This window comes from Achroia grisella, unplaced genomic scaffold, assembly GCF_030625045.1.
Source record: "Achroia grisella isolate CSIRO2021 unplaced genomic scaffold, CSIRO_AGI_Agris_v1 utg544, whole genome shotgun sequence".
NCBI classification, from domain to species: Eukaryota; Metazoa; Arthropoda; class Insecta; order Lepidoptera; family Pyralidae; genus Achroia; species Achroia grisella.
Genome location: NW_026712929.1, coordinates 4028836 through 4042589, shown reverse-complemented (window position 1 = coordinate 4042589; position 13754 = coordinate 4028836). Strand labels below are relative to the sequence as shown.

At 29.6% G+C, this 13754-nt stretch overlaps 1 protein-coding gene across 1 annotated transcript in view; it reads left to right on the top strand.

The window, feature by feature from the left end:
- The window catches only part of LOC131847842 (protein artichoke), a 91708-nt gene that overhangs the window by 31075 nt on the left and 46879 nt on the right, over positions 1 to 13754 (top strand). The window contains exon 2 of the mRNA XM_059197510.1: positions 10549 to 10577. The gene's annotated coding sequence lies outside the window, so the exon portion shown is untranslated. The remainder of the gene's footprint in view (positions 1 to 10548; positions 10578 to 13754) is intronic.

Genomic DNA, 13754 nt, shown 5'->3' with positions numbered 1-13754 from the left:
TGGTAATGGTAGCATATTGTCATGACCTATATAGATACCGGCGAATAGTTTGAGCACAATTTTCGTACCACGAGATCTGCGCAGTAAGAAGATACTTACAAAAGTGTCGAAGGTTTCTTTGTCCGTGATTTCGTTTAAGTTAATTGTACCAAATGGTATCATTGTGACATATAGCATGAGCAATATGTTCATGAGTTGGTATTTAACATCTATTCGACTCAATAAGTATATTAACTTTTATGTGAATATCATTTATCCAAATCTAATCTTTTCTTGTTCTTAATAATGAAAACAAATGCCATGTATATAGTGGATCAATATACATGTCAAATATTTTTTTATATAAATTTCAAAATTATTTTTAGAATATTTTATGTGTAATAAAAGTAAATACACTCATATAACATTTGTAATAATAATAATAACCCAGCATAATTCACACTGCTCTATCAAATTGAGCTATACCACAGATAACATAATATTACATAGCTATACTATGGATACTAAACAAAAATAAATATTTAAGTATTTCTGTCAGTATAAGAATATTGAAAACACACAGAATAATATAAATAATCATATTTGAATCCGCGACCATCGAAAATAATATGGCAAACCCTTGTATCCTTGTACTTTTTAGTACATTCAACATTAGACGGAGCGGTCAAATTATTTATAGATATGAATCCGAAAATGTACTTTATTTCTTCATTGTAAAGTAGCATTTGTAAAAATGTATTTATATTTGTATTGTTTTAAATTCATAAACTAAAGTCTAAACAAACTAAATCACTAGTATCTAATGGTAAGGAACGGCACGTCTGCAAAATATTCTACAAATCCGCAACGAAACTAGGACGTGAGCACCATGGTGACTGACGAGGTTTGTCCAATTACCGCTATGGGGCTAAGCGGAAAGGCAAACCGAGTAGTGATGCCACTCAGGTTGCTTTTTCTGTTAGTCGAATAGAAAAACTCATTCGAGTATACATTGAATAGAGTTCCGCAATCGCACTTGAGTAATTACCGTTACGAAATCTATTCACACAAGATGTAGAAAAGAAGACTGGAAAGCAGTTCAAGATTTTACTTCTAAATATTTATAGAAAATAAGTAAATGAAAGTAATAGATAATATAGTAATAAATGCAAAAGAAAATAAATCGATTTTATCTATAACTAAGTAATAAAATTATAATAGCTGAATATAAACTATTCACAAAAATAAATTTTAAATGTTGGACTGGGTATTTTCTCCCATTAAAATTTCCCATTATTAACAATATATCAGGCATTTTTATGTGAAACATTACCACACACACACATTGGTCGATTCATCACAATTTTACGATTTTTTCCATATATAGGTAAGTAACTAAGAAAAAGATAACAGATGATGCTATGTATTACTTATACCGTATCTTAGAACATATGACTTTATAGTGGAGTTATTTTGATCGCTATGACTTGTGAGAAATCGACTGTTAGTGTCTCCAGCACTAAAATTAAGTGACTAGTCAGTGGTTTGCTTAACTGTATATAAAGTGCACTGCGGACCAACATCGGACTATCTGTCTATTTAGTTTGGTGATGTGTTTGTTCATTATCCTTGGTGTTTGTAATGGGCGAAGGGTCTTCGTTTGTAGCCACCACTATTACAAAGTTAAATTAATACTGTATTAGTAATTATATTGCCGTTAGCTTAACAAGTTATTCACTTAACATAGTTTAACATACCACGATTTGTATTGTTTATATGTAAATAGTATTGTATATGTATGAATAATGTGAATATAATTATAATAACCAATCTGGACTATCTTAATTACACAGCTTCATCTAGTCCCAAGCTAAACAGAGCTTGTGTCATGGGTAGTAGATGTCATTCGGACAATAAGCTCTGCTTAACTTGGGACTAGATGGCGCTTTATGTGTTGTTCAGGTTCATTATTTACGACTGTTAAAATATATCAGAAAAATATATATTGGGTAAATTTTGTAGATGCTCAGCCTTATTAATTAGATATTATTAAAGCTTCAAGTATAATTACGTATGGTACGTGACATTGTAATTTAATTATTACCCTGAGTGTATATATTACATTACTAAAACATAAAGTTGAAATTAGTAAATGTTTATTATTATGTCGGCTTTCATTGAAATGTACAAATTAATTATTTTGCGCATTAGAAGAAGAAGACGGTCAGTTTTCAACAGATAATAAGTATGACCATAGCATAATATGGTGTTGCATTCTACAATGGTACAATTCGTCATAAACTAAAATTTCAATGACACCACCTTGATGATTAGCGGTCTATCTACAATAGACAGATTTAACGCAACATTTCCTGTCACTATAATACCTCAATGGTTACCTACTTACATGCAGTAGTATTTTTGCAGTATCCGGTAATTTTTTACATAAGACTTTTGCCTAAATGCGTATCTCTTTAAATCGACACATTATTTCCATTACTTACTACTATTGAGATTATGCTAAATGAACGGAAAAATCCTTTATATGGGGTGGCTACAGCATGCATATTTTTATTTAATTGGAAAACAAGCACAGCAAGTGTACAAAATTGATGTAATTTAGTATACAAAGTGAGTAAACCTATGATAAATTAAGTACAGTATGAGAAGTTTCCTACAAAAATATATACATCTGTAATATTATCTTTATATGTTTACACGTGAAAAACTTGAAGTAAAATGTGCATACTATTGTATCAAATTATTATTTGAAAGTTTCAGCGAATGAGTTACTTATTCATATCTATAAAATTGTTTCTAAGTAAAGTATATTTGTTGTAAAATTTTCATTTAAATTCAAAACTCTATAAAATATTCAGTACTTTTACCTTGTAAAGGAAAATTTCCAGGAAGTAACAAATGAACGTATAAGCACTCTGTACGGATCTAAATAAAACAGAGTAACTCAAAATGAGTTAGGCTATAAAAATTTATAAAAATTTTTGTCAAATTACATAGAATAAATTACCTAATTCCTTTTATAAATACATAATTCCCATGAAATTTATAAAAAATACCTATCAGTGAATTTGGTAGCTTACTAATAGCACAAAACAAGAAAATTGGGTAATATTTTATTTTTGACTTCACAATTTTTTAAGAAGAACCCTGTTATCGTGAAACAAAAAATATGATAAATATTAAAAGGTTTTTCTTAAAACAAAAGTCGTATTCGTTCCAGATTGTTAATTTTTTTTTAATATTCTTAAGAAAGCCTAAAAGCGACAAACACGACCTCCATTTAGTTGTTTGTTACGGCGGCTGTTTATTTGCTGAATTATTAATATTACGTCTTATTATTGCCGAGAAAAAGACGAAGCTAACGACACCTCATTTATATAAAAAACCTGACAAATATAGAAGCTAATCAACATTCATAGCTATATATAAATTGCTTCATATTCATGTCATTTCATGTGTTTATTTGTAACCCTTTATTAAATAACTCTGGACAATTTACACAGTGCCATCTAATCCCGTGGTAAGCAGAGCTTGTGATATGGGTGTTAGACAAATGATATAAATATTTAGTTTTTTTGTACTTACATAATATATATAGAAATCAGCCAGACCGATTCAAACAATCGTACTGATGAATTCAAATGTTTGTACCGTGCGAAGAATCGAACTCGCAATCATTGGAAGTAAGGCGGTGTGCTAAACCGCTAGATAACCAAGGCCGTAAAACGTACAATGTTTTTAAGAAATAAGTTAGTTGCTATTGTCTTTTTATTTGCAATTATTGCACTACAGGCATTACGTCATGTGACACTCATGCGTTGCCATTCCGGAGGTTAGGCCTCCGGAATGGCTCATATCACGCCTATATACTTGGTAATTCATAATTAATATATTCCATTAATAGAAACACGTATTAAAAAGCAAACTGATTAGCAGGGAAAATAAATGAGGAATATAAACGATTCCGTACAAAGTCTATTTCAGTCTGCATATACAATTCCCCTAACATTTAAATTAATTCAAATTAAACAGATTAAATTAATTTTAATATTAATTCTCACTATATCACGTATATAAGTTGTCATTGAACGTTATAATCTATAAAAAAAATGGAAAAGATTCGAACGTGACATAATCTGGGTTACTTATGAAACAACAAGGATTCCGAACAATTTTCTCTGACGTTAAAGTATTATGAAATATGACCCTTGTTTATGTCTTCCTGTCTGGTCGACCGAGATCTTTCGACTGATAATATTTCATTTTCACTAAAATATATATTTTATACTTCTATACGAAGTTCTGTACTAAGACACGTTGACTACGCAACAAAAACTTTTGTCGTTCCTTTTCAATTACGAAGCGTATCGAAAAATTGAATTCAATATTTGGTTTCGGATAACATATTCTACGCAAAATATTCAAATTACAGATCTTTACAACTCACTATTTTGTCTATACGCGGTATCCTGAAAATTATAAATAAAAGAATGAATAATATTATTTGTTCTGCAGGATAAACAATTTTGATCATATTACCTACTATATGAAAATCTCAACACCTACACATGTTTTCTTTTATAACCATACTTCCATATATTAATATATAACTGTGTCTGTCTGTTTGTTACTTTTTCAATCGACTATATGATATTATTTAATATGAAGATGCATTGTATAATGACACAAAATGTAGTACTACATTTTATTACAAAAAAGTGTATTAAGTTGCACCTAAAAACTAGTGTATCATACATATAATAACATATAGGCTCAGTATACATATTTAAAGTATAATAAATAAAGAGACGAACTTTCGCATTTCTATATATTACTTAATAAGCCTTTTTTTAAAGCTCCCTGGTCAAACAAGTAGTCCAAGTACAACTACGATAATGTAAGCGATAGTATCTATGAGTAGTAAAGAGTGTTCGCTACGAACGTCTATCATTAACACGGGCTCAAAATATTCTAGTAGCGTTCTCACCGGTTCCCCATAGCATTAGCTGTGGTATCAGTGTTAGGGTTGTCAACGTTTAAACTTTTATCTCCTACGAAAAAGTAAAAAATCTCGTGTAATTTGGCTCATTTTGGCTCTCGGCAATCTCGTAAATCATCATTTACTAATAGGGAACGTAGTTACAGTAGCTACTTGTCATGCTACATACTAGCAGAAGCTAACTAAAAAAGTGTGTATAATAAGCAAAACTTTCTAAGAAAAATACGAAATTTTGGCTGCAGTGGAAAAAAATATTCATAAACTTCCGTACCATATAATATCGTACACAATTGTATGAGGAGATAGCTGTTTTTAGATAGTACCGGAGACAAAAAAATCTCATTCTCATACAAGAATATTCGTAAGCTTGGCATTCCTGATCAGTGATCAACTATCAAGGCCGTGTTAACGGTACATCTGAGCTGAGCGGAGAGTGGAGTGGGCAAGCACGGTTTTGTAGGGTTGCGTTCTAAAGGTAATTTCATTTTACAGTTATTATAATGATGACTTGATTTTATAATATGAAATTTGTGTCGCAGGAAATAAAGTAATGGTTTTTATGGCAATCTGTCAATAACTGTATTAACTTTTACAGCAATTTAAATTTATATTGCAATTGTAAAAGTTTGTGTACATGTAATATGAATTTAGGTAATAATAATAAGATTAATAGTTAGTAATATAGTGTACTATCATCATTATTACATAGTATAAAATAAAATCGCTGTCGCTGTCGCTGTCGGTCTCTATGTATGCTTAAAGCTTTAAAACAACGCAACAGATTTTGCAGCGCCTTATTTAATAGATAGAGTGATTCTAGAGGAAGGCTTGTATATATAATACATGTACACCCGGGCGAAGCCGGGGCGAGTAGCTAGTGTAGTATTAAAAACAGATTAGAATACAAATTTGAATTATAAAAATGAAATTATTGATAAATGTGTTGAAACAATTTTTGAAATGCATAATTTAATTATATATTTTAGTTCAGATTATATACTTGGTATATCCAGCGCTTCCCATTAGATTTTGGGTAAAAAATAAATATATCATAAATATTTATGAATCGAAATTTAATTTAATTTCTTCGTCTTTTGTTTTTCGTATACCTAACCGTAACAATAATCTATTCATATATCCTTACAAACTATGTTCATAATATTAGTAGACTTTATAATAAATATGTTGGCAACCCTATTCTGTAAGGACAGCCAGTGTTCTTCTCGGAACTTTGAAATGAACGGTATTGTACATTTTTCTTGTGATTGACAGCAACTATTAGTCGATTTTTTTATTATACTCTATAAGGATTTATCTAGAACATTGAATAAAAAAATAGATGGATTTAACGTTGCAGTTGGTAAATATACCATGATCGTTCAACACATTGCTTCTCCTTTCTTTATAGGTTCATATATATTATATATGTGTATGTATATTGGTATGGAGGATTTATATAACATAGTATTTAAATATGTCTGTCAGTTATATAGTATTTGCTCGCTTGATTGTACTATAAATTATTCTATGCAAGCACATGTGTATTTATAGTTATGTCTTTTGTAATAAAAAGCTTTACTTAATTTGTTATTTGATTTGTATATCCAGGATATCCTAATGTGACATATCCAGGGCAATTAATATATTACTAGTAATTACACCCGACACATGATACAAAGATGATAAATTTATACATATAAATGAATAAATGTGATAAAAAACTAAACTATAGTCTATGTTCTCTTTGTCAAATATTATAGAAGCAATGTCACAAATTTCATTGTTTGGTTGAGACCTTAAAACTCTGATAGGTACCAAACCTTATTACCATACTTATAGCATTACTAAGGAATCTATTTTATTTGTTTCTATGTTATTCTTTTGTTATATTTTTCAATAAAGGTAAGATGTTGGGAAAGGTAATATTAATAAATGCTGAATGTTTTGTTTCTGCGGTCGGAATTCGCAATGTGACATTACGACGTCTGAAAAAACGTAATAATATTTATTAAAGTTCAGTTGAGGCTGCGGAATAAGATCAAATATAGCGTTGGCTCTGACAGGCATGTCTATCGTTAAAATTGAAGATTGCCTGAGAAAATCTATCTGTCAATATTGAGTTTATTATGGCATAGATATATGTTGCGGGTATTTTAAAACAAAGGAAATTTTTATAGTATGCTCATAAACCGTTTTATTGAAATATTTCTTATCCTCTTAAGTTATTGACAATGAAAGATACAATATCAAGGAATTTAGCGGTCGCAGTTCTATATTAGCGGATATATTATACTTTAAGTAGGTCAGCGAACTAGTAAATAGTTCAAGAACAGGGATTATATTTCTAGATTATTATGTTCTGACGATAGGTGAATGGGAAATTTGAGATAAAACCGCCGCGGTGGTCCGATAACTTCCGATGGTTGCGGGTTCGATTCCTCGTACGGCACAAACATTTGTATTCATAATACTGATTGTTTATATCTGGGTGTGTTCTATGTATGTATTTACGAAAAAAAATTATATCTATGTATTTCTATCAGTTATAGATATATATGGGTACTAGACCCATAACACAAACTTTAGCTGTCTTAACTTGGGTCTAGATAGCGCTGTGTGAATTGTTCTGAGATTATTATTATTATAGTTTAAGATGGATGGATGATCTCATACGATGATTTAATACGACCAGTAGTAGTAAACGATTATGTAGAAATGACAGTTTTTTTTTCGCTAGTGTAACTGTTTACTATGTTTTATATGATTTTGCCATCTATGGATTTTGAATTATTTTTTTATTGACTTAAATTGTAAGTTGCGCAAATACTGGTTCGGTCATGTTCAACACTGTTACTTCTATGGAAAAAATATCTTAAATAGACGTCGCGTTAGTCTGTAATAAAAACATACGTTCTTTTATTGAAATCATAGCGACTGTATGTAAGAACTACAAGTTGCAAGTAAGAAAGAATGCACCGTCAATAAATGTGAATGTATTATTCACGTACTGATTCAAATGAGATACTTGACGCATACACCCGTTTGAGAGAACTGATATCGTTTGCCAATGTCGTACATATTCAAAAGACATTTTTCTCGTTCACATCTCACTTGACTGTCTTCACACCGTCATGTCGGGGACGACGTTACGAAACTGTCTATGTAGATATATACAGTTTCGAAACGTCGAATACTCGTGAAAAATAATTGTGTTCTGCTCAGAGGATTAAAATCAATGAAGCATTTACAGATTTTTAGCCAAAGTACCGTAGTATATATACATTCTATATAATAGTAATATTCAGATGTTATAGAAGTAAGAATAAATTTGTTTTAAAATTTTTTATATGAGTAAATTACCGACAAAAAATAACATCTTATTACACTCACCTCAGGTTTAATTTACTTTTAGACTATTCGTTTTGGCATCAAAATTGAAGAGCAATATTTTTATTTTTATAAGATATATTATGTTTTAATTTCTATATTTCTTTAATATGTATTTTTTTATAAAGCTGGATACATTCTAATAATTAATTCTTTTTATCATATTATATATATACACACACGTCTATCTTCATTTTAGGGTTGTATACCCTTCAATTTTCACTCAATATTTAACGTATTCTGTATAAACAATGACGTTTTAGCTTATAGATTATTCACTAGTATTGTACAGCTGGGACTTCCGTCAAGATCTATATTATGTAATTATACCATTCAGTCAAGCACTGTCAACCATGCAATAGAGAAAGCATATCGATTCGTCTTACTGCTAACATAGAAGCATTGCATACGGACTCTATGCAATTATTCAGCTCAATGAAAACGTTCCCATCGTAGTAGGTAAACGTAAATGATCGACTTCCACGTCCAATGGCTCAGTGGTGAGCAAGTTACGTCGTCTTGCGTAATCAAAGCCCGCGTTCGGTTCTTATTTGGACTTTTTAAATTAGATGAGTTTTCTGGGTTGGGCTCCAGATTATCGCTATAAGGTTTCTTTCGATTTGTATACTGGAACTCAATACAACATAGTACTCAATACTCAATAAAAATGTCAACTATTATTAGTTAGTACGTTTATAAAAATATTTAAATTTAATAAATGATTATTTTTTAACATATAGGTATATAGTTTGTCAGAAATATTTTGAAATTTGCTATTAAAAATAAAAAGTATTTAAGCTTCAGAAAGAAAGATTCATGCTAGAACCGCGAATTTGTGTGTTGATGAAGGAAAGATAATTATAATATATACATACCTACAAATGCTTAGATGAACTCTCTATTTAGCTTAGAGCGTTCAAGCAGAAATGTGGAAAATACCGAGCCTAATGCTGGGACTTGAGTTTAGAACTAAATTCACAGGTACAATTCTTGGAGACGATAATTTGCTTAAGTTTAATTTGTTTAAATTCAAGAGAAGATTTATGTGGGCTTTGTTAAAGTGTATTGCTATGTACTGCACTGTACATCGTTGTATACATAGATATAAGAAGTTTATATACATAAATTATAGCTACCCTACTACTTATTTTTATTTTAAGATGAATGTTTAATTAGTACCAAAGTCTCTAGTGATGGTAACATATCAAACTTAAATTACGTCTAGAGATGGCAGATATTTACTTCTGTCAACTATTGTACTATATCTACTCTTGAAAAGTAAAGAGGAGTTTTATTTAATGATCACACAGTATGAAACCAATATGTTATCAGTTATAATTCACGAGTAATAATGTCGTAATATCACATTACAATTTCAATCGCACTGAATTAATTTGAAAATGGAGGATTACGTTCACCGCAACGCTAAATGTCTACAAAATCCATCAAACTAATCATAATTGAATTTAATTCGACAAGTTTCCCCACACTATAGCGGGGTAGGTACGTACTAGTACCTATTACATACAAATTACTGTTATACCTAACCTGAAACTTTGTTTAATGAACTTGCGTTCGCTCGCAGTGATTGAGCCGACTTTACATCACTTCGATGAGCGAATTTGTATTCGTGGTTTGACACATTTCGCGGCGAATGTCGAATTGTATTTTCGTTGCCTTGTATTTTAGTTACGGCAATATAGTTACCCTAATTTGTGCACGGACTCTATATATGTTAAGTGAATATCGTTTCTAATTAGTCGATATAATTCACTGTCTGCTTTGCCATTAGTTCAGAAGAAGCAGTTCAGTGCCTTATACGGTAGGGCATAAATCTGTACCACTAAATAGTATAAATTTTATGTGCTATTCACGTGTGACTGTTTGTTCGGTAAATTAATCTAATTAATCGATTTCGAAGAAATTTTCACTATGATTTTATATATTGAGAGATATTATCTTATACTCTTAGGCTTTTCGCCAGTAATAATTCTCAATGTTGTTACTGTATTAAATTATCAGCAAAGTTTATCTAATGAGTGTTATTAATTTGTAATTCAATATTCTATTATTGACATATTATGTTACTTTATATAATAAAAATTAAAATAAGTCAGTGTACTCTGGAAAATAATGTTTAATTTCAACATGTGTTGTTTCAGATATCGAAGGAGCATATATATAATTTCAGGTAAGTGAATTAGAGATGTAAACCATCAAAAACTCAAGATTCGTAATCAGAAACCAAATAGTAGATATTTTTCGACATATAAAAAAGGTTTTCTTTTATACTACACGACTTCGCAAGGAATTATATAAGTAGATACATATATATGTATACGTAGGTATATACATATTTATAACGTAATGTATTGTTTTATATGCAGATCTGAAGCTAACATTGGGAGGGCGGGCTTATTTCTCTTGTTTTGTCGTCTCTGTGAATAATTTAGTTTGTGTTTTATGTTAACGGTGTTCACTACTGTCAGGGAATAAGTTAAAATTCTTATATCGTTAACATAAGATTTTTAACCATATTATACCATCCTTTAAATATACTTTTTTTGCGTCTCTCTTGTCTTGGCTCTATTTATCTATTCACAATTCTTATTACTTTCGGTTTTTTGAGAGTAGTGGGTCACAAGATGGAGGCCTATGAACAGTGACTCGCCATTATACGAGTAGTCCGCGAACGGAACGGATGAGTTGTGGGCGTATGAAAAGTGCAATAAAGCTCCTTTTTAATTTTATAAATGGAAAACCTTATTTGTATATTAATATCTTTCTATAAATATGAACTAGCTAGCTTTAGGATCTATTTTTATTACGTACATTTTGGCTTCCAGAGATGGGAGTTAGAGATTATGTTAAAAGCAAATCGCCATCACAATTAATCTAGAGAATAGACACACTAAACTTATGTGATGTACGTTCTAAAACTTTATGTTTTGTTACCAAATGAGATACCATCAAGTAGTTAATTGCTCGGATGCCAGACACCGAAAACATACGAGTACATAGAAGTAAATGACGGTAGCGCTGTAATATATATCTTACGTATTTGAAAGCATATGTTGCAGGTTGCTGTTGAATAGAACCGACCTATACAACTTTTAATAAAAGAAGATCGGTTTGACTATATTGAATTCAAAATGAATAGAAATAGATTTTGTACCTAATTTATTTAAAAATATTTTATAATATATATAGGTATATTATATCTTTTTCTATTAAAAACAAGACTAAGGTACTAATATTTATGTATAATATATCTAGAAGTACCTTTTCAAATATGTTGTATTATAAAGCATTTATTGATGATGTATTTCGGTCAGAATCATTTATTTATTTATAAATAGTTGTTTTTTATACAAATGATTATATTTATAATAAACGATAGTGTATGTATGATACAATTTATTTTCGGAACAAATTTAATTAGTTGTGAATGTAATAAACAGACATATAGATATACACTTTCATATTTCTAATATTAGAATTATATAAATATTATAGAAAATACAAATTTGACATTTTGTAATTCTTTAGAAGAACGAAACTAAATTATTATGAGTTATGTTCTGAATTTTCTATCGAACGAAGTACAATAAAAGTACGTTTGGAGCGAATATTTCTGTCAACAAAAATGGACTCGTGTAATAGCCAGTATAAAATAAATTTGATAGTCGTTTTGTTATGAATATTTATGACTTGTAGTAGAATCGAAATGGTCATATAAATTCATTGCGAATGTAATATACGCAGTGATGGGCGAATTTACCTTTGTTGAGTTCATGCATTGACAACAGTTATATTCGCCGATAAAGCGTAACGAATGTTATTTTTATGTCGATAATATAAAATATATGAACGTAAATTCAGTTAGAGTCACGTATTACAAACAATAAAAAAAACATGAAAGATTGCAATAAACTAAATTTGTACTTATACAGGTAATAAAGGTTATATCAACCTGAAAGTTACTTATGGTAGGTATTCGTCTAACTGAAGAATTTTCCTAAAATCCATAGTGGAAATATAAATCATATTAAATTGTTAATAATATAAAATATACGAACATAAATTTTGTTAGAGTTTCATATCACAAACAAAAAAATAAACCATCATAAATTGCAATAAAATGAATTTGTAATTGTACAGGGTCAGTAGTAATAAATGGGATATCAACATCATTGTTAGTTATGGTAGGTATTCATCAAACTGAACAATTTTCCAAAAAAAGCATAGTAAATAAGAAATATGAAAATGTTTTTAAAACCTTCATGTAAACTGTGCTAACATGTGATCAAATGTAATATAACTAGATAGTTTCACGCCGTAGTTTATTTCGGGTGCTAATAATTAATAACTTAGAGTTTTGTGCATTTAAAAATAATACATATGTTATTATGAAATAACGCGCCTTTCAAATAGTGAAAGAATTTCTTATACTTGAGTTTACATATACTGGAGTTTACTTTTCTTATACTAAAATTCGCTTTTTCTCTCTTTACCTCGTAATATTATAGATTATACTGAAAAATAAATAGGTATTAAATTCCATTTAGAAGTTACGTGTCACACGCCAAACCAAAAGTAGTACTGACCCTCTAAAGTTGGTTAATAATATTCATGAAAGAGTTTTGACATTATTTTGAAACAATTATAGTTAAAACAGAGTTTTAATAGATGGTGAGCCGAAAATGTGTTTGTAAAAATAAAAGCGAAACAAAATGCTTGAGATGAGGGACAAAGGATTTCAGCTCAATAATGTTAACATCATCGCTATAATTAGAGCCTTACTATACAGATGTTGACAATTTTATTTATTTAAACTGCTGTTATGACTAGCATATTGTTAAAATATAATTTTCTAAAACGATCATCAATAAATACTGAATAAAGATTAAAATTGAAATATAATTATGAAAGTTACATTATCAAGAGTAACATTTTTTTTAATTCTAATTATAACCTTTGCGTACTCAGGGTAGGTTACTATTTGTATATATATTTTCAATAAGGTCTACCTCTTATTTTAAGTCGAGTGAAAATAATAAAATAAATTCAATTTGATAATACTTCTGTATGATAATCTAACATGATAATTTCGCTAATTTTGATCAATCATATTGATACTATAGCAAAATCTGCAACGTTTATGCCTTTGTTTTATTTTTCTATAACAATAGAAGAATATAACATTTGGATATTATAGTAAATTGATTCTATAGAATTTGTAAGCTTTTCTAATATGACATTGCTTTTTATGGTATACACAGATACTTTGTGTAGTTAGTAAGTATGAACAGTTAGTTATGCCACAAAGAAAATAACGGCGTAAATAAATGAAAATAACGGATAACAT